The sequence below is a fragment of the Danio rerio genome, chromosome 3 (genome assembly GCF_052040795.2).
Source record: "Danio rerio strain M-AB ecotype USA chromosome 3, GRCz13ab, whole genome shotgun sequence".
Lineage (NCBI taxonomy): Eukaryota > Metazoa > Chordata > Actinopteri > Cypriniformes > Danionidae > Danio > Danio rerio.
This window is the reverse complement of record NC_141023.1, coordinates 16,365,295-16,388,841: the sequence shown is the minus strand read 5'-3', so window position 1 is coordinate 16,388,841 and position 23,547 is coordinate 16,365,295. Positions and strand designations below refer to the sequence as shown.

The window sequence follows — 23,547 nt, the reverse complement described above, 5'->3', positions numbered from 1 at the left end:
TTCTATACTATAGTCAGTAAAAATGTTAAGGCTATAAGTAGCAGGTATTTTCAAATATAGTCATTTCATAAGAACATCCTGTTCATGATGCTATGGACATTTTGAGATGCTTTCAACAATGGTGGAAAAAAATCTACACCTGAATGTATAATATTGATATGGCTTCAAATTATAAATGTATAAGATTTATGTATTTATTTTAATGTATTTATAACCCAAGTCAAATCAATATTTTATGTCTATGGATTCTGCTCCTGAACCTTTTATTATTTCTATTGTAAAATAGTCTGTATATAATTACAATAAAATATATCCATTTTGCAATGTGTAGTTCTTTGCTTTGGTGTCGTGCTTTTAATACCCTTTAACCTACGGCTATCCATTGATTATTCCATACACATTACAGACTGTTGAAATGTTTTATTCTGATTTGCTTGAAGGTGTGCAATAAAACTGTTTATGTGCATTAAAACTGTTTAATGCACAGGAATTTCCAGTAAGTTTTTCTCCCGGTGCGACATACACATGAGTAGCAATCATAGTAACTCAGAATTTCAGAACATTTATTTCAATCTTCCAACAGCTTAAATGTACTATTTACATGCAAGTTTGGGGGATTTGAATTACTGAACAGCGAAGCATAAGGCACAATATATTTTAGTATTTTTTTTTATCACTTTTTCAAAAAAATCTTCTGCTAAACAATTATGGCTGCATAATATTTGATCAAAATAAATAAAAACAGTAATATTGTTATATGTCAGATTTAAATTTGGAATAACAACTTTTAGTTTTTAACAAAACTTTTATTTTAAATATGAAGCAGCTTACCTGTTTTCAACATATGATAATTATAAAAATATATATTTTTCTTGAGCATCCAATCATCATCCAGGCTAAGAATGATTTCTGAAAGATTTTTAGAGTTCACATGAGATGGAATATTGAGTAGTGAGCGGAGCTTTGTTTTTGCACAATATTCACTCATAGCAAACTAATGGTTGAGAATATTGTGGCTGAAGCTGTCAAACTGACATCATCAGAGAAGAACAGACAGTCTAAACGTAAAAGCAAATGCTCAGACTTTAATTGAACAAACTTTGTTTTTCCAGTGGAATAACTTGCACAGCTTACTTGTTCACCTAAAGAATAACAAAGTGTGTCAGTAAAATAAAACATTGCAAAATGTGATTTCACACAGATTTTATATCAGTAGTTTAATTTGAGCCGGATCCTGTTCCGGAAAATGTCAGCTATCCGTGTTTTGCGTTCCGGTATTTATTTTAATGGATTCGGCATTAACTTCTGCTTGGTAAATACCTACTTGTGTGTGTGTGTGTGTGTGTGTGTGTGTGTGTGTGCGTGTGTGTGTGTGTGTGTGTGTGTGTGTGTGTGTGTGTTTGTTTGTTTGTTTGCGTGCGTGCGTTTGTGAAAAAAAGAATATGCAAGTGAAGGCTGCGTCGATTGTGGCCGATCAGCCAATCGGCTTTCCTATGTTTGATCCCTCTTATTGGTTGGTGATTATTGTTTTATGCAGAGTAAGCAGCGAAAATAAATAATGGCATACAGGCCAATCTAAATAATATTTGTATATTCAAAATGGCAAAGAGACATATGAGAGGCATATGTTCATTTTTTAAACCAAGAGTAAATGTGATGAGTCTGATCAAAAGAGATCTTGAGAAGATGAAACTGCGCGAATGGATCAGGATAGCAGCAGACAGAAGCAAAGCGATCTTAAGTCAGCCAGAAAACATGACAGAAGTGGTAACTGTGGGCTCTTCTTGAAGATTAGACTGAGGTATTTAATTATTATTTTTCACTTCACACATAACAGTAAAGTGAACTGAATAGAGATTGTTCATACAATTTATGTTTGTAGCTATTACTTTATTATCCATGACTGACCTATAACGTTATATGGCACAAAATAATTAAACACCGTTAAGAAATGTTATGCTTTTTTTGTGTGTGTGTGTGCCATCACTGTTTAATGACGTCATGCTCTGAAAAAACTAAAATTGTGTGGTGGACATCGGTCATGATCATTTTTATCTCCTGGATTTGTTCCGGGAATTATTCATTTACAAATTAAGCACTGCTTTAAATGTCAAAAAATAGACGGAAAATATATTAAATATAATATTTTAAAATGTATCACCAAATCTACTGTCCACTGTCCATATAAACTGTAAAAAAAAAATGTTGGGTTCCAAACAAAGTGTTCATGTTGTCCCAACACAAACCGATTAAGTTAATTTAATTATTTGGACACATTTAAGTGGACTGAACATAAAACAATTAAGTTGTCTAAAACAATAAAAAACAATGATTGTGATATTTTAAATAAGCTGTTTAAACAACCAGCCAAAGTCCTCCTTTGAGTGTAGGACTGCACAATATTCTGAATTATTCTAACTTTGAACATTAAGTTAATCTTACATTAAGTAAGCTAAAATGAAAGTAATTGTACTCATATTAGCTTTATAATCAGCTGGACTTCATTCTGTCTTAAGACTCATAATCTGTGGATATTGCCACCCCTATACCCGTCCTGTACATCAGAAATGGTGACATTAGGAATTCAGGACATGCCAAGACTCGTGGAAAACTGAGAGATAATCACCATCATTACACGGCTGGAGGAGCTCTGAAATAAGATAATGAACTGATCTGTATGCAACAACGATGAGAAAATTACATTATGATTATTATAAAACATGGGCCATGCTTAAATCCATACAGTGAACAGCCAAGAGCAGCGCGCCCTCTAGAGGAGACTTTAACTATGACATCTTTACAAAACAAGTTTCAATCTGTGATTTAGAAAAGACAGGTTGTTTTTTATTTTCTCTGTATCTTATTACAGTTTTTTCTCAATCGCTAACAAGCTCTTACCCACATTTTTCTGAACTCCTAACACAGACTCACACCTACAAAACACAATTGGCCAAATGAATCATTTTCTTCGCACAATACATTTGGTTAAATCCAGGGGCGTTGCTAGGGTCGAAAGGGATAAGGGGCTTAGCCCCAAAGAACCCCCCCCCCCCCCCCCCCAAAAAAAATAAGTAAAAAAATAAAAGAAGTTTTAATTCACCGCACTAATATACCTATTCTAATCTTATTACCAGGATTAAAAATGGTTAATAATAAATAAAGGTTTTTTAAGACTTGTAAAATCCAAATAGGAAAAAAACTAGTCTGTTATGAGCCATATCATACCTCTTGAGCCTCCTATCTCCTTCTGATTTGAAGTTTCTGTTTGTTTTTTGAAAATGTAATTTTCTGCATGTCTTCAAATCTGAAAATATTATTTATTTTATAGTATGAGTTGTTATCTAATGTGATACAAAGCTACAAACATGTTCATTTGGACAGAGTGATTAACTGAGATGTAGTGTTGTCAAAATAATGGAATTTCTAAATTCAATACCTTGCAAAATATTAATATTCAATAGGCTACTATTTTTTACATAATAACAATTCTATCAAAAATAGTAGGCTAGCTAAGGCTACAAAAAAAATAATAAAAATAAAGATCTATATGCTAGAAATATGTTTACTTTAAATTTCTTCAGAGGGATTTTTTTTTCCAGTTTTCCTCAAAATAGGGTGATGTGGGCATTGCAGCACTTTAAATGCATGAAATGCCTGTTTTATTCATACTTGAGCAGAAATTCCATATATATTCTTCACAAAAGTAGTAGAACATTCTAGGAAATCCCTAATATGGATGAAGGCATCCAGCTGTTGCTGTAGTAGAATAAAAATATGATCTGAATAAAAATAAAAAGGCTTTAACTGATCATTTACACGACTGCGACAATAAATGTTTTATACAGTTGAAGTCAGAATTATTAGCCCTCCTTTGAATTTTATTTTCTTTTTTAAATATTTCCCAAATGATGTTTAACAGAGCAAGGAAATTTTAACAGTAGCCTATGTCTGATAATATTTTCCTTTTGAAGAAAGTCTTATTTGTTTTATTTCAGCTAGAATAAAAGCAGTTTTACATTAAAAAAAAAAAAACATTTTAGGGTCAAAATTATAAGCCCCTTTAAGATTTTATATATTTTTCTTATAGTCTACAGAACAAACCATCGTTATACAATAACTTGCCTTATTACCCTAACCTGCCTTTAAAGCCTTTAAATGTCACTTTAAGCTGTATAGAGGTGTCTTAAACAACGTCTAGTCAAATATTATTTACTGTCATCATGGCAAAGATAAAATAAATCAGTTATTAGAGTTGAGTTATTAAAACTATTATGATTAGAAATGTGCTGAAAACGATATTCTCTCCGTTAAACAGAATTTGGGGGAAAAAAATAAACGGGGGCAAATAATTCAGACTTCAACTGTATGTGCTCTTCCAACCATTTTAGGTATTTTCATAAGAAAGTCGATTTATAATTTGATTCAAACTGACATAGCATGTTACAGTAGAGTTATATAATAATAAGCTAGATGCATAAACTCACTGTGATTTAACTATTACAGAAACAGATGTGACTTGCTATATCATATAAATATATCATTTCTAGAAAGTTAGTACAATTTACTTTTTTTTACTTGTATTTACATTGATATGATGCACATTTTATTGATTATAGTTATTTTAAATCACCAGAACTACACACATTTTATACTGTGGAAACAAGCTTCATCAGTAGTTAAATCTATTCAGTTTCGCGAAAGAGTTGTATTATTACCTCATTAGCTTCAGCTCCTCAAAATAATAAATGAATGATGTGCAGTGGCGGGATTTTTTTAACACCATGTGACAACAGAGCCACTCCCACCTGCCGGTAGAAATAGGTACTGCTGAACAGCTGACGGTTTAATTACCTGACACAAACGCTGCGTTAAGTGGAATGTTCGTGATGTATGTGGTAATTTTTAGTACTTACATAACAAAATAAATGTTATACAACATATTTTTATTTAAGTGCAACATATTCCAAGAGATCAGGGGCTTTTGACAATACATCAGGGGCTTAAGCCCCCAAAGCCCCCCCCTCGCAACGCCCCTGGTTAAATCTATATTAACTCTTCATTTCAAAATAGAGCACATTTATTTCCGCACACAGTAACTTTACCAAAACACCGTTAATCTGATGATTCTGTCAAAGAATAACACTTGTTTTTGCTTCATGAGGTACATGCACTCAATTAAAGTACACCAGGTTTCCAAATACTGCCTATTGCTGCAGAAACTGCAAATACTTTTTGTCCACATGTACAGTAATGTTCACATTCAAAAGCATTCCAGTAAAAAGCTAATTAATGGGGTTTGCCATAGGCAAAGTCCATTCTTACTATGCTCTTTTTTGCTTGTTATTATTTTTTTCTTCTTCTTCTTCTTCTTCCTTCTTCCGTCCCATTTTTCGGCGCGTAACTAGTCCCGCAGCTTTCGTCCCAGACCCTTGAAAGTAGGGTCAAATCGTGCGGTCTTATCGGGAATGGTGTGCTATGACTTTTATAAGGGGTGGGGGGTTTTTTGGCCCCGCAGGGGCCAAAAAACCCCCCCAAAAATCCCATAGACTTAACATTGAGCTGAACTTTGACGAATCACAGCGCCAAGTATGAATTTCCTAGAAATATGGGATTCACAACATCTGTAGGGGGTTGCAGCCTAAGTGAGAACATACCCCGCAAGGGGGTATAAGTTGCACCCCTGGGGCTCTAGGACGTCCCAAAGTTTTCCCATTGACTTACATGGGCCCCATTGACTCCCATTCATTTTTCTAGAAGAGCACTAACGCCCCCGCGAAATGGGACAACCTTTGAAGCGTTATAGCGCCAAGTGTGAAATTCGTAGAAATATGGGATTCGCAACATCTGTAGGGGGTTGCAGCCTGTATGAGAACATACCCCAAAAGGGGGTATAGGTTGTACCCCTGGGGTGCTAGGACGTCCCAAAGGGGTCCCCATTGACTTTACATTGCCCATTGACTCCCATTCATTTCTTGACTCACATGTCAATCACATTACATAGCAGTGTCATAGACTTAGGGGTTGGCCTATTTGACTGAGGCAACCAATCAGCATCTCAATATGATTTTGAAGCTCACAAGCCACGCCCCCCAAAACCATTTAAAGACCCTTAATAACTGCCCCATTGACTTAACATGGGGTGGGACGTCCCATTGCAAATCCCATTGACTTCTATTATAAATGTCACACATCAATAACATTACATAGGAGTGTCATAGAGAAATGGGGGTGGGCACATTTGACTCAGTCAACCAATCAGCATCACTATATGATAATGAAGCTCACAAGCCACGCCCACAAATGAGTCCCATAGACTTCTATTATAATAGGGCTAAATGCATATCTTTGCATAGCAGTGTCATACAGACTTGGGGGTCGACTCATTAGACTCAGACAAACAATCAGCTTTTTATTATGATAATGAAGCTCTTAAGCCACGCCCCCAAATCCATTTAAATATCCTTTATAAGTGTTCCATTCACTGCCATTTTATCTGGTCTACATGCATAACAGTGTCCTATAGACTTAAGGGTTGGCTCATCTGACTCAGACAACCAATGAGCATCTCAATATGATAATGAACCTCACAAGCCACGCCCCCAAATTGATTCCATAGACTGCCATTATAACTGGCCTACATGCATATCTTTGCTTAGCAGTGTCCAATTGACTTGGGGGTTGGCTCATCTGACTCAGACAACCAATCAGCATCTCAATATGATAATAAAGCTCACAAGCCACGCCCCCAAACTGGTCCCATAGACTCCCATTATAACTGGCCTACATGCATATCTTTGCATAGCAGTATCATAGAGACATGGGGGTTGGTTCATTTCACTTAGACAGCCAACCACATTCAAGTTCACTCTGTAACCTCGCCCATAGCAACAAAACAGAGTACCCTAGCAACTATTCATCAACAGCTATATCTCAGCATCAGAACATCGTAGACACTTGGGGATTGGCTCGTTTGACTCATGCTAGCAAACGGAACTTCCTATACGCTACACATGCTAGCAGTGACTAGCTATATGCTAATATTGACTAGCCAAGTACTGTAACTTGCTAGAAATGCTTACTAAGTATAAATATTTTATCAGGCATGTATGTGAGGCTTGCCTAGTAACCACCCAGGGTACCCTAGCAACTGCCTAGCAATCACCCAAATTACCCTAGAAACCGCCTAGCAACCGCCTAGTAACGCCTTAGTAAGGGCCTAGCGACCACTCAGGACACCCTAGCAACCGCCTTGCAACGCCTTAGCAGCCACTTAGAATACCCTAGTAACCACCTAGCAACACCTTAGCAACCACCTAGCAAACACTCAGGGCACCCTAGCACTGTTGCTAGCATGATGCTAGCAACTCGATTAGCATGTTGCTAGCATCATGCTAACACGATTAGCATAACGCTAGCTACATGCTAATCATGTTAGCATGATGCTAGCAACTCGATTAGCATGTTGTTAGCATGATGCTAACACGATTAGCATCATGCTAGCTACATGCTAATCATATTAGCATCCTGCTAGCAAGTCGATTAGCATGTTGTTAGCATGATGCTAACATGATTAGCATGTAGCTAGCATTATGCTAATCGTGTTAGCATCATGCTAGCTACATGCTAATTATGTTAGCATGATGCTAGCAACTCCATTAGCATGGTGCTAGCATGATGCTAACACGATTAGCATCATGCTAGCTACATGCTAATTATGTTAGCATGATGCTAGCAACTCCATTAGCATGTTGTTAGCATGATGCTAACATGATTAGCATCATGCTAGCTACATGCTAATCATATTAGCATGATGCTAGCAAGTCGATTAGCATGTTGCTAGCATGATGCTAACACGATTAGCATAATGCTAGCTACATGCTAATCATGTTAGCATCATGCTAGCAACTCGATTAGCATGTTGTTCTATTGCCCAGTTTACTACCGTTTTGTACCCCATCGATTTGCCACGCAAACCCCATTCACATTTCCTTTAGGAAATGTACAATTCTAGTTAGTTTTTGTTCCTTTACTGTTTACTACAGGATGTGCAGTAGAAACACGGTATGATAGAACAGAAAAAGCTTTACAGTATATACAGTCAACAAAGTAACCATGAAAGACACCAGAGCATTCTGAAAAAAAAAAAAACTGCAAAAAGCAGATAAAAAGGGCGATCTTAAAAAAAAAAAAAAAAGCACAAAATTACTGTTTCTTATCTCTGCGATCTTCAGGGTTAGTTTTCATCAACATCACTACTCAAAGTCCTCATTTTACTGTATAAGTGTAAATGTAAGAGAAAAAAGAACCCTGCCACTGAGTTTAAGCCACACTGGAATCAGTTGGCTTAGTTTACCCAACATAAATCAGCTGTGTGTCAATTATTTCATGTAGTTTTTACCCAATATGCAGTCAGTAAACACATTTTCACAATGCTTACATTTTCTTAACAGACATGCTAGACCTCCCAACAAAACGTTGGATTTTTTTTTGTAGTATTTACAAATGTTATACACAGAATCCCACAATAGCAAACACAATATTCCCAGATATAATATAAAACATCTGCTTCTGTAATGATATCAGTTAAACAATATCAATATCAATAATACATTTAAAGTCAGAATTATTACCCCCCTTGAGTTATTAGCCCCCTGTTTATTTTTTCCCCTGTTTCTGTTTAACGGGAGAAGATTTCTACACATTTCTAAACATAATAGTTTTAATAACTCATCTCTAATAAGTGATTTATTTTATTTTTGTCATGATGACAGTAAATAATATTTGACTAGATATTTTTCAAGACACTTCTATACAGCTTAAAGTGACATTTAAAGGCTTAACTAGGATAATGAGGGTAACTAGGCAGGTTAGGGTAATTAGGCAAGTTATTGTATAACGATGGCTTGTTCTGTAGACTATCTTAACAAAATATAGCTTAAAGGGGCTAATAATTTTGACCCCAAAATGGTTTTAAAAACTTAAAAACTGCTTTTATTCTAGCCAAAATAAAACAAATAAGACTTTCTCCAGAAGAAAAAACATTATCAGACATACTGTGAACATTTGCTTGCTCTGTTCAACATCATTTGGAAATATTTTAAAAAGAAAAAAATCTGGATCATAAACAAACAATTGAATAATTGACAGATGATTTATGTTGGGTAAAGTGGGCCAATCAAGTGCAGTTTATTCCGTGGTGGCGACCCCAGATTACAGTTTTATACAATTGCTGACACACTAAAATAAAATTTTTCCCACAATTAGCAAAACCTTACACTCAAGGAGCAAAACACAAGGCTAGATCTGTACAACTGTAAGCACATAGTCAGCTTCACACTTTTAGCAAAACATTACACACAGTGGTTTGCAAATCACTAAACACACTTGGATGCTTTTGACACAGATATTTTTCACGATGGAATTTCCTTGCAATTACAAAGCAAAAGCTTTCAAATGAACACACGAGCCAACTGGTTAAACACAGCTGTCAGGTGTGCAGGCACACTGGTGTAAAACTGTAGACACACCAATCAGCTGGAATCACAATAAAAAGCAATGTAAACTATTAGTCTTCAAGAAATATAGAGGGCAATGTGTAAGAGGAAGAGAAAGGGAGGATGATTGGCAAACAGGAGACAATGGGGGAGATTTTTTTTGCTATTGAAATATATACATCACCAGAGAGCTGAATAAATACGCTTTACATTGATGTAGGGTTTGTTAGGATAGAGCAATGTTTAGCTATCGGTCTATCACTGTTTGATGAATTTAGTAAGTTCATGTACTTTATAGCAACATCTTTAAAACAAATCAAACCCAAATGATATCAGTATTAGTCAATTAGAAATGATACGAGTGTTTGAGTGTTTGATTACATCAGTGTGTAAATGAAGCAAACAGACTTATATTGAATGAAGAGTTCTGTGCGGTGTCAAAAGTGTGTTTTGCTATAATGTAAACTTTTGAATGAAGCGTTTCATTTTGCAAAAGAACCGACGTGTTCTGCTGTTTGTGTGTGTGGATGTGTCAACTGTGTAGTGTTTTGACAAAATGAGCCTTCATTTCAAAATCGTGCTTAAGCAATCATAGAAAACTGTAATAAAGGGACTAAGCTGAAAAAAAATGAAAGAATGAAGGAAACTAGGTGAATCCGTTCCCAACCAAGAAATTTAGTTATCAAAATGTTTTGCATGCATTAACCTGTAAAACTCAAACATAAAAGTCTGTGCAGTTTTTGTAATGTCAACAATAGGCAGTATTTTGAAACCTGGTGTACTTTAATCGACTGCATGTACCTTGTGAATTGAAAACAAGTGTTATTCTTAGAATCATTTCATTTTGAGTCAGATTTGCATTGTTTTGGTAAAGTTAGTGTGTGCAGAAACAGATGTGCTCTATTTTGAAATGAAGAGTTGGTATAGATTTAACAAAATGTATTTTTGAGAAGAAAATGATCCATTTGGCAAATTGTGTTTTGTAGGTGTGAGTCTGTGTTAAGAGTTTAGAAAAAGTGTCAAAAGTATAAGAGCTTATTGAAAATGTAAAACTATACACCGCAGCTTATTTGAGTTTTGAAGAAGTGTGCTTTGTTTTTGTTTTCCTAATTTTTAAAAGGTAATGTTATCAACATATAATACTCAATATACAATATATTGAATCCTAATTTTCTTTTTACAGTATTATACTTTTAAAATGTACATTGCAAAAAAAAAAAAAAAAAACCCTGGCTGCCCTAAAGTTTTAGCTGAATCAAATTAACCTTATTAAGTCTATTGAATTTATAATATGTTGACCTGACTTAAAACAGCTTGCGTAACTTAATGAAATAAGTTAAACAAGTTCTAACTTAATTTTATTATTCACAATGACCTAAATTTAACATTTAGGTTTAACATTTTACAGTGTAGTAACCAAAATTCAGAACAAAATAAAAGTGAAGATCTCATGAACAATGTACATTTTAGGATCATTTTACGTCCCCTAGAGTTAAACAGTTGGGTTTAACCCACAGTAGTTGACTGACTTTTTAAATGATAATGGTTGCATCCACAAGTACAGCACTCCCTCTGCTGGACATCGAGAAACTGACTGATGCTAAACTACAGGAGCTTTCATTTGCTTCATGACTAAACTCTCAGGATCTCATTACAAATAAACATTCATGCTATTATCACAGACTTGGTGTTGTCTTTCTGGCCCTGTGCCGTTGGAAACCCTCATCAACTTGCATGTGTTTTCTTATCTGGTTATGGAAGCTGAAGATGTTTGTGTGTTTAGTTGAGATCTGCCTCATTCCCTGAACAGTGATTCACTCCTTAAAGGGTCAGTTCACCTAAAAATAAAAGGTCTGTTATCATTTACTCACCCTTTACTTTTTTTCAAATCTTTTGAGTTTCTTTCTTCTGTTAAACACAAAAGAAGATATTTTGAGAAATGCTGGAAGTCTATCCACTGACTTCTATTGTATTTGATTTTCAAAGTCAATGAAGGTAATTAAGCTTCCAGCATTATTTAAAATATCTGCTTAAAGGGATAGTTCATGCAAAAATGAAAGGTCTGACATAATTTGCTCACCCTTTACAAGTTTCTTACTTCTTTCTAAGTCTAAACGTTTCTAAGTTTGTTGTTTGTAGCTTGAACTGTCTAGGCCAGGGATCACCAAACTTGTTCCTGGAGGTCCGGTGTCCTGCAGACTTTAGCTCCAACCCTAATCAAACACACCTGAACAAGCTAATCAAGGTCTTACTAGGTATACTTGAAACACCCATGCAGGTGTGTTGAGGCAAGTTGAAGCTAAACCCTGCAGGGCACCGGACCTCCAGGAATGAGATTGGTAACCCCTGGTCTAGGGGTAGATGCATATAGAAATTTCTCACAGAAGAAGTTTATGTAGTATAACAGCATGCTGGCTTTCACAAGCCACTATAATGAACGATTTATTTCAGTGCAGCGACTATATGTAGTGCAGTCCAAATAACAGAGTACATACAAATCTAGTACCCATAAACAGCACATTAATACTGCTGCCGGTGTGTCTGCCACCCCATAATACCCTAAAACGCTGTGCTAAATAGGGCGTCAGTCCAGCCTATATATAGAAACATCTCTATTCTGACTCCTCAAAAAGAAGCGAACAATTACACAGATTAGCAACTGTCTGTGGATGATGTCACCATGACAACCGTCGCCAAGACAGCAGCACAAACATTTGGTGCAGGAGTTTGCATGACATGCAGCTGAACAAATCGAGCCGCTGATGGCTTGATAACAGCTGTGTGTGTGTGCTGAAAGGCATCTAAAGGTTGACACACACCGAGCAGCTGTTGAGTTTTGCTGCAGCTGTACGCCTGAGAGCCTCAAACAGCCCCGAATAACTTTCATCAGGAGTTTAATGTGAGTTTTATGACAGGTATTACCAAAAATATGAGCTCTCGATTGCATCCGAGATGAGATCTTAGGCCTGTCAGTCAGGAGCGAGCCACATGCACGTGTTTTTCTAGGGGCCAGGATGGCATTAATCAGTGAATCAGGCTTATGTCTCTCATTGGCTGAAGACTATATTAAACTACTGCGGTTGAAACAGGAGCCAGATGCTGCATTAATGACAGCTTCATAATGGCAAAGAGGTAAAGACTTTTCACCCAATAACCTCCTTTACTAGACTCTCATTCAGTTTATGTGTCATGTCATCATGGAAAAGACTAAATAAAATATACACGAGTTCTTAAATCTATTATATTTAAAATGTGTTTAAAATTCTCTCCATTAATCAGCACTTAAAATCTTTGAAAAATAATTTGGGGAATTAAGTATTGAACACGCCACCATTTTTCTGAGAAAACATTTCTAAAGGTGCTGTTGACTTTAAATTTTCACTAGACGTTGATAACCATTAAAGAAATCCATATATGCAGAGAAAACTAATCCAATTAGTTTACAAATGAAGTTATGCGTAATAGAATAAAATGACACAGTGAAAAAGTATTGAAAACAAGAAGAAAGGGAGGTGTATAAAGGCAGTGAAAGCCCAGACAGCAGCTGAAATCTCTCAGCAGTTCCTGAGGAACTCTCTGCCCTTCCTTATTGTAAATCATTATTAGCTGCTTCAGTCCAACATCTACATTAGCAGGAGGATGAAGATGAAACCAGAATGGACCTTACAGCAAGACAATGATCCAAAACACAGCTAAAGAAACTCAAATGCTTTCAGAGAATGAAAATCAAGCTGTAGAATGGCCTGACTTATATCCAATAGAACATACAAAATATAGATCAGATTTACTTAAAACCCACAGATCCATCAGGATTTTTACACTCTATTGAAGTCTGTAAATAAAATTACACCTGAGCAATATATATATATATATATATATATATATATATATATATATATATATATATATATATATATATATATATATATATATATATATATATATATATATATTTTTTTTTTTATTTATTTATTTTTTTTTGTCATTTTTAAATATTTCCCAAATGATATTCACCAAAACAAGGAATTTTTTACAGTATATTATATATTTTTTTCTTATGTGAAAGTCTTATTTGTTTTATTTCAGCTAGAATAAAAGCAGTTTTTATTTTAAAACCATTTTTAGGTCAAAATTATTAGCCCCTTTAAGCAATATGTTTTTTCGATCGTCTATAGAACAAACCATCGTTATACAATAACTTGCCTAATTATCCTAATTAACCTTGTTAAAGGTGCAGTAGGTGATCTGCAACATGCTAACCTGTTAGCATAAATCTTCACAGTAACACAGTCCCCTCCACTGCTGTCCAAAGCCACGCCTTTATATATGAATATAAAACCAACTTCAATAAAGCAGGCTTGGTGAAATAGCAATATTTACTTGTGTTTTGTTGTTAAATTAAATAGAAAATCTACATTATCATTGCTGTAAAAGAACCTTATGAAACTGAAAATAGTCGCATCAATCTATCTAGATTTCAGTGGCTGAACAACACTTCTGTGCATATAGCCCATTTATAACAACACAATCTACATCAGCTCTGGGTGAAGCTAAAATAGATTTAAAACAAAACATTACCCCTCTAAAAAAATACTTAAGCCATAGTGTTATCCTTCCTCCAGTGTGCAAAAGTAACTCCAATATTCATTCAGGATTTGTAAAAGTTTTGATTTAGTATGTTTTTACCGCTTTCTCCCTTTCATGAACAGGCAGCGGGTGAACGCACAAACAGAGGATCTGCATACAAACGGCTATGCAGTAGTTAAAATCTACATTTGCTGACAGACAGTCTGAGCTACTTGTCAGAATTATGGAATATGTCAGGCGACAATATTTAATTGTATGGACAGTTTTTTGTCTTATGCCTTAGCCAGATATAAAATACATATAAATACATTTAGATCATTTACTGTAATCATTACTAATGGACTGTGAAGAGACTTTCAACCAGCACAACAAAACAAGTTTCTAAAGACAATCACCTACTGCACCTTCAAGCCTAGTTTAAATGTCACTTTAAGCTGTATAGAAGTGTCTTGAAAAATATCTAGTCAAATATAATGTGCTGTCATCATGGCAAAGATAAAATAAATCAGTTATTAGAAATAAGTTATTCAACTGTAATGTTTAGAAATGTGTTGAAAAAAATCTCCCCTCCGTTAAACAGAAATAAAATATACAGGGGCTAATAATTCAGTAGGGCTAATAATTCTGACTTCAACTGTCTATATATATATATATATATATATATATATATATATATATATATATATATATATATATATATATATATATATATATATATATATATATATATATATATATATATATATATATATATTATAATTCTTTTTTAGTGTGCTTGAAAAGCCAAACATGCTTTTATTCATCCTGAGCTTTGTTGAGCTGAAGTGAACATATACTTGGACAGCATGATTCCTAATCCAGGTTTATTCTAACTGAAGGTGGTCTGGCTCTGGCATTATTGTATCAAGTGTTGCTCCATATCCATCCACAGTCCTGCTCATGCAAGCGATATGAGAGTACTGTATGTAGTAATTCCAGGACCTGATAGAGAACACCTGTGGTGTACTATCAATGTGATACATAGAAAGTTATTTCCTCAATTTTTTATTCCATATATTTATCTAAAATACAATAAAAGGGATGCTAACACACACATGCAAACCAACTAACATGCACAAGCACACACAATAAATGCACACACAAATGCACTAAAAACAAACACAATGAATTGGATAGACACAAACACACATCAAACAAACATACACACACAAAATGGACACAATTACAAACACAGACATGTAATCGGAATCTCTCTTACTTACACAAACACACACACAAAATACAGACACACACAAACATGATCATAAATGGACACAAATTAATATCACAAACATAAACTATTACGAACACAAATGCGTTCAATTAAAAACACAGATCACCATCTCACACAAATGTGCATAAAAACATGCACTAATACACAAACAGACAGACAGACACACACACGAGTGCACATACAAACACACACAAATGTGCACAATATAAACAGAGACAGATACACACATAATCACACGCACACAATCACAAACTTATACACACAAAAGCACAAACGTACACCCACAAACGCACAAAATGCACACAAGTATAAACACACACACATAAACACACAATCACAAACACACACGTACAGATGTGATCACAAACATACAGAAAAGCTCACAAAAATATGCACACACACACACGTGTGCACATACAAAAACACAAATGTGCACAAATATACACACAGACAGATACACACACAATCACAAACACACACACAATCACAAACTCATACACACAAAAGCACATACATACAAATACACACAAAAGTGCACACATACACACAAACACACACGTACAAACACACAACCACACACACACAGATGGCAACTCCTGCTTTATTCACAGCCCATTTATCAAACATCACATTCTGGCCAGGACTAACATGAAGTACTTCTACACCTACACACACTCTTACACTGTACACACACACACACACACACACACACACAAGCAGACACACACAGTGCTGTCTGGAGAATATGATACCCTGAATTCAGCGCAAAAATAGAGCAGAGGCCAACAGTAGCGCTGGAGATCACGCAGACCTTCATAAGTCATACACACACCTCATCATCTCACGCAGACGCTCTGAGCATTCAGCGTTTCTACACTCATCATATACAGCTCGCTGACTGCAGCACACTTCTCAATGCATCAACACATGTGAATGTTCCTCTACACTAGACATGGGCCGGTATAATATTCTGACGGTTTGATAGAGTTGGATAAAAATATCACGGTTTTTATTGGGAGATCTCTACAAACTCAGGTCTGCAACCCTACAACCTCCGCTATCTTTTCTCAGTCATCCGCACCTCATCAGCCGGTCGAGGCTGAAATACATACACTGCGACTCTTGTTGGAATATTCGATCTACCAGCCCTGACGATAACGGCCTAATTTTATCCTTCTGGTCTAATACCATCACTAATTTGATCACTCTGGTCTTTTTCCCTCAAAACATTTTCAAACGTCCTATTGGCTGAGCTGATTCTGATATGTTTTCTTTTTGGTAAGCGCTAGGGTGCACTCACACTATGCTATCCGAACTGTGAACTACACATTTCCGGTTCGTTTGACAAGTGTGAGTGCTTCAGATCAGGCCCAGGAGCAGAGGTGCAAGACGCAAACCCCCCACTGGACGACAGCTGCACCTTCAAAAAACCTCCTAAAACCTGCAGCACGAGTGTGTGTCACTGCATCCTAAGCGACTTAAAATAACACTAAACGATATAACTAAACAAATATCTACTTTGCTGAGCGAGAGCGCTTCTTTTCCTGTTAAACTGAACAGTCGCATCATCCATGACGTAAACGTGCTTAGTTCTAAGGCAAAATGAAGTGAGAGTGCAGGACGTCGGGGTAGAGGGGAGTCGGGACAATCGTGCTTCAACACGATTCAAGGCAACTGTACATAGTTTGACTAACCCCTAATTTCTGGGTAAATTCTGAGGTCAGGTTTGGGATTTTTATTGCCCATAAGTGTCAGCTTCTCACATAAAATCTGACTTTAGATTTTTACGAAACTAAGGGTGCTTTTACACCTGCCCTATTTAGTTCGATTGAATCGCACTAGAGTTCGTTTCCCCTTTTGGTACGGTTCGTTTGGGCAGGTGAGAATGCAGCAATCGTACTCAAGTGCGCACCAAAAGCGGACCAAATAAGCGTACCGAGACCTGCTTGAAGAGGTGGTCTCGATACGCTTTCAAACGAACCCTGGAGTGGTTTGTGATGAGAATATGATCCGTACTAAAACAGGTCCAACCGCAAAAAGTACTGCACCTTTTGGACCAATTCAGCTGCCGTAGGCCGATGCGTTGTGCATTATGGGATATGGAGGAAACATATTTGTTGTCAGCGCTTTACCAACAGAGAGAGAGAGGGGAAAACATTACCTGATGGATCGATGGTAGTATTTCCGCAAGATGACCATGTCGCAGTTTAGCTAAATTAATTCACGCCTCCTCCTGAAGTGACGAGCGATGCATTAAACACTGTTTTCCAGCCGCAGCCGCACTTCATTCTCGAAATGTATAGTTTGTCTAAAGCAGGCATACAATCAGTCAGCGCAATCGTCCCACCAGAGTAAAAATGACATTTTGTGTCTGCCGGTTTTGTTTACCTGCTGGAGTTCATTGGCATTTTCCCGCACGTGAATTCTGACCAATCAATAAGCAGTTTAGGAAATATGTTCAACAAGATCTGGCCAATGAGAGATGTGGATTTTGTCAGATGACTGCATATTGGCTCGTTTCAACTGGTTTGGACCAAAGTCAGCAGCGTGGTGTGAAAACGACCCAAAGACGGCAGAAAATGCAACAATGAATCATTTATTACCCTTGGTGCGGACCAAATGAAGCGAACTACAGATGTGAAAGCACCCTGACTGATGCTTTTCTCCTAGACAGAACAAACTTGTTTTCTTTATTTTTTTAGTATAACACAGCAGCCTCTAAGTAAATTTCTCAAGCATAGGCACTAGGAGCTAGTGGGAGACGGCATTGGAGCATAAACCACAACTGCCTAACTCACTGAAGAATCTCCTGTTTCCACAAAAATTGTTCATTGTGAGCTCCACAGGTTCAATATACATGGCTGGGCTGCTATAGCCAAACCTTTGGCCACTCGTGCCAATACCAAATTTTGGGTTTAATGTTGACAGCAGTGAAAATCTTGGGCTGTGGACAATGTGAAACATGAATTGCTCTCTAATGAGTGCAGCTTCACTGTCTTTCCCACATCTAGGAGAGTTATGGTGTGGAGAAGCCCCAAAGAAGAGTACCACCCTGACTGTTGCATGTGCAACAAAGAGAAGCATGGGGCTGGATCAGTAATGGCTCAAAATCCTTTTGACCAATGTGCAGGACTCCATCATTGCCAAGATGATCTGATGCTGTATTGGCTTCCAAAGGGGACCCTACAGCAAACTAATGAATTATTGTGGTCTGAACCCAGGCTGTTCAGTTTCATTGTTCGACCCCTGTAAATCACAGGTAAATCTTCAGACTGCTGACCTTATTTTACTACAAGTGCTCCAATCAGCACTTCCCACAGTCTTTTGAGCAGAATGTGAGTTAGCCACGCCCATATATTTACTTGCCATGATATACACAGAGAATTACCGAAAATATCTCAGAATTGCAATTTCATATTTTGTTATGCTAATTTTATCACGCTGGCCTTTTCCCCTATTGGCTGAGCTGATTCCGATATTTTTTTCTTTTTAATGAGTGTTAATAATCAGGTAAGTTACACATTCAAGCCCAGATGTCAGTTTCAATGATGCCAGCAGCAAAAATCTTGGGCTGTGGTCAATGTGAAACATGAATTGGTCTCTAACGAGTCAATCTTCACTGTCTTTTCCATATCTGGGAGAGTTACGGTGTGGAGACGCCCCAAAAAAGCACCACCCAGACTGTTGCATGCCTACAGTGAAGCATGGGGGTGGCTCAAAATCCTTCAAGCCACTGTGCAAGACTCCGTCATTGCCAAGATGAACTGATGCTGTATTGGCTGCAAAAGTAGGCCCTACACCAGGGGTGTCCAAACTCGGAGGGCCGGTGTCCTGGAGAGTTTATCTCCAACTTGCTTCAACACATCTGCCAGGAAGCTTCTAGTATCTAGTAAGAGCTTGATTAACTGGTTCAGGTGTGTTTGATTAGGGTTGGAGCTAAACTCTCGAGAACACCGGCCCTCAAGGACCGAGTTTGGACATCCCTGCCGTACACCAAACTAATGAATTATTGTGGTCTAAAACTCGGCCTTTCAATTTAATTGTCCGACCTCTGCAAATCACAGGTAAACTTTTAATTCATAAACCTAAGTAAAGTAACTGAAGCTCTCTGTACTTTATTTTCAGAATTTTTATTGTTATAATGTTGTTTTTTCCCTTCGATGTATAGGTATTTTGTACTGCTCCTTGCTGCAGTTGCAACAATTTTAATTTATTTAATGGTATTATTATTTTAATGGTAAAAATGTCTTGCGATGTTGATTGTTCCCTGTTTTGTGATGTGAACTTTTTGCAGCAATAAAAAAAAAATAAAATAAATACTCATTCATATTGCTGACCTAATTCCTCTGCGAGAGCTCCAATTGGTCTCTTGAGCAGCATCTGAGTTAGCCACACCCATTTATTGACACGTCATGATATACACAGAATAAAAAAAAAAATCCAGAGAAATTCACCTCTGTTCACATGTTGACTTCATATGTAACTTCACATGTCGTGCAAATACTTAATTCTGCATTTGGTGTGAACCCGGTATAAGAGTGTGTGTGTTTGTGTGTGTGTGTGTGTGGACAGAGCCTAAATACCATTCTGATTATGCATGTTCCTAAAATAGAACCGAAACTGACATGACATGCATGATCACCACAGATACACAGCTGCAAAAAGCAACACACTTTTATGCAATGCAATGAAAAACATTGAAACAGATGTAAGACCATTAGGTCAGATGCCATATCTACCATACAACAAAACTTAAACAAGCAGATGGAGTTCTGTAAGCTCAGTTATTCTGGTAGTGACATCTAAAGACAGGTTCTGAGAATAATGATGTTAATGTCAAGTCTCAAAGCAAATTAAAATGCTATTTATATCACGTATTTATATCATAGGAATCATTAATGTGTGCACTCTCTGTAAGATATGCGCACACACACACACACACACATGCCTGTCACCTACAGGAGTCCAGTTTTACAGGGTAATTTATGTGGGTCTCAGAGGCCTGTGATTAGATATCTGATAAATGCCAGAAGTGAAACCTGCAGCCTCAGTGGACATTCCAGTAGAGAAGACTGAAACTGACACTTCAGGAAGAATTAAACACACCAATGCACACATACACACAAACATATATGCAAATGCACAAATACACACATAGAAGGCTGTGCATTATTGTCTAATAATTAATCTGAGTTATTCTGCTTATACTATAGTTACTATACAGCCCTTATACTATAGTTAGAAAAATATTTCTACATTTTATGGTAAGCTACCGTATTTAATTAATTACTAATGTTATTACTCCAATGTTTTGAAGTACAGTATGGATATCTATATATTATACCTGGTTACACACACAAAAACACCACCAAAAGCATGTGATGTTGAGAAAGATATTATAATGCTTTCCCACAAGCAGAAGATTAACTAATATATAGAAGATGCTCGATGTCATTCACACAACTACAAAACATGGTAACAGACATGCAACTGAGGAATGAAACTGAAAGTAATGCATTATTTATCAACGTAAGATGTAAGATTCAACTCTAATGAACATGCAGCTTTTTAGTTGGGGGACAATTGTATTGATAAAAACAACAAAGCTCTCACAATGTGTAGTTTTTGTCTCTATCATCCATGTGTGTGTTTGAACAGGAGTTTAAAGGGAAAAGATTAAAAGCTTTTTGTACGTGATGAACATCATTGTGCGTCAAACACAACCATTGAAATCATTTGGTAGAGTGATATGGCATGCTATCAATATTTATTTAATTTGTGTATGTGTGTTTATATAAACAAACAAACATACACCATTCATTTTCTTTTCGTTTTAGTCCCTTTATTAATCTGGGGTCGTAATAGCGGAATGAACCGCCAACTTATCCAGCATATGTTTTACGCAGCGGATGCCCTTCCAGCTGCAACCCAACTCTAGGAAACCATACACTCTCATTCACACACATACACTACAGACATTTTAGCCTACCCAATTCACCTGTCCTGTACCACATGTTTGGACTTGTGGAGGAAACCGGAGCACCCGGAGGAAATCCACGCAAACATGGGGAGAACAGACAGTTTATGGAGACTCATTTGTGCATCCTAAAACTCCACCTTCCTAGTCGCTGACATTATCTTCAACAGGTAAAAACGTTAACCGACAACTACTTCTTAACAAAGACTATAGAATACACAAGACTGGCACTCGTACAGTTTTGAATGGAGAAAAGTATAACGGTCAACATGGCAAATGGAGCCCTGCCTGCTAGTACAGGAGCCAATCAGCAATCGCTATAGACTGACAGTTCTCCAGGGCAGGGGCTCGGGCCAGCCTTGAGTTTCTGCAGAATTTGTGTGACTAAAACGTTTAGAAATGAAACTAAAGGCACAGTTGTTGTTTTATTTCCTTGGTGATTATGAAATTTATGAAAATATGAAATATAATCATAAGCTTGGCAAGCAATTTTGGGGAATTTGATGTCTCTCCATTCAGACAGAATGCCCGAGCATACAGTCTTAAAAGGACTTTGTTCTTACTCAGGGCTGTTTATGCTAATGAGGGAGATTGCCATTAATGGGCGGGGCTTTAGTGGCTGGCTATATTCACACACTAGCTGTTACCGAACTGTGTTTGAATCCCTTAAAGTGATTTTTTGCATAACATGCCCCCTTTCTATATAACTATGTGGACTTTATGCAGCATAGATAGCAAAAGTGCTTAAATTAGATTTGATTCAAATAGATCAACTGACTTGCTGAAAATGCACATGTAACTATTAGCAGAGCCGGCCCAAGGCATAAGCGAACTAAGCGGCCACAAGGGGTCCCCAAGAGTGTTTGAAATGACTGAGTGACTTTCGTTTTTGTTTTAGTTTGATGGGTTATGGTTGAGGGTTGGGACAACATATATGCCCATTTATCATGTTATTTCCAGCCGCGATGCATACTCTGGCAGTATCAATATTTATCTAAATTTACAAAAGATCTGAATTAATGAATTACTCTTTCACACTGACTGCAGCAGTTGATCCAGCTTCTGATTTTTACATTTGGTTAAATTTTTTTTTTTATTACACAGCCATGTACTATGGATTGAGAGGTGGTAAATACACTGCAAAAATGATTTTCTTATAATTTTTGTCTTGTTTCTAGTCCAAATATCTAAAAATTCTTAAACCAATAAACATTTTCTAGACAGAAGTTTAGTAACAATTATGTGGGTTTTTCATTTAAAAAAGCTCAATAATTAGCAAATTAGGGTAAATAAAAGAATATTGTTTGTGGTTTTAAATAACATTATTTTACTCATCTTATTGGCAGATTAAGTTGTTTGTTTTACAGAAAAAAAATTCACTTAATTCAGAATTATTTCTGAAAATTGATTTTTTTCTAGATACTTAGTATATATGTTACATGCGAATATGTCTTGAAAATACTTTCTGATTTAATTTTTTAAAGATATTTGAACTACAAAATACAATTATTATTTTTTTGCACTGTTAATATTTATATCCATGTAAAATAATGTTTTATTGTCACTATTTTTGACTGTTTGGCAGCGTCTTGTGACTGAATAATAAAAATAATAATAACAATAATAATAATAATAGGTATGGTACTGGTTATTTCTAGCTGTTTTTCTGTCAACATTAATTACAGCTCAGATTAATTTTTGTGTCTAATTGTTGAGTTTTGTGGCAAGTAGTCATATAAAAAGTGGGATCAATAGGCAGTTGTTTCAGCAGAACAATATTTAGAACGGTCTTAAAACATATTTTAGGATGTAAGCAACACAGCTACAGCAAATAAAATATCAATGCATGTTTTAAATTTAAAGCGTGCAAAAAATCAAGGATTGCCAATAATTGGTCATATTGTTTTCACCAAGGAGGGCCCAAAAAAAATTCAGCTTAGGACCCCCCTAAAGGCTTTGGCCTGCCCTGCCGATTTAGTAATAACAAAATGCAATACAGATACATTTAACTTGTGTTTTTTCTGACTTCTACTAACAAGGGCACATTTGCATAACGGCAAACAAATTATGCACATATAATTATCCGTGCATAATTACAGTATTTGCATACTTAACATTGCCACTAGATAAAATGAGCTTTGCAGCATGTCTGGATTTGCACATTACTCATTCTCAAGAGAAAAACTTTCTTTGGATATAATATATGCTCCCTCCAA

The 23,547-nt window shown here is 36.4% G+C and overlaps 1 protein-coding gene across 1 annotated transcript in view; it reads right to left on the bottom strand.

Annotated features, from left to right (window-relative positions):
* The window catches only part of cavin1a (caveolae associated protein 1a), a 40,504-nt gene that overhangs the window by 5,268 nt on the left and 11,689 nt on the right, over positions 1-23,547 (bottom strand). The gene's annotated exons all lie outside the window — the stretch shown is intronic.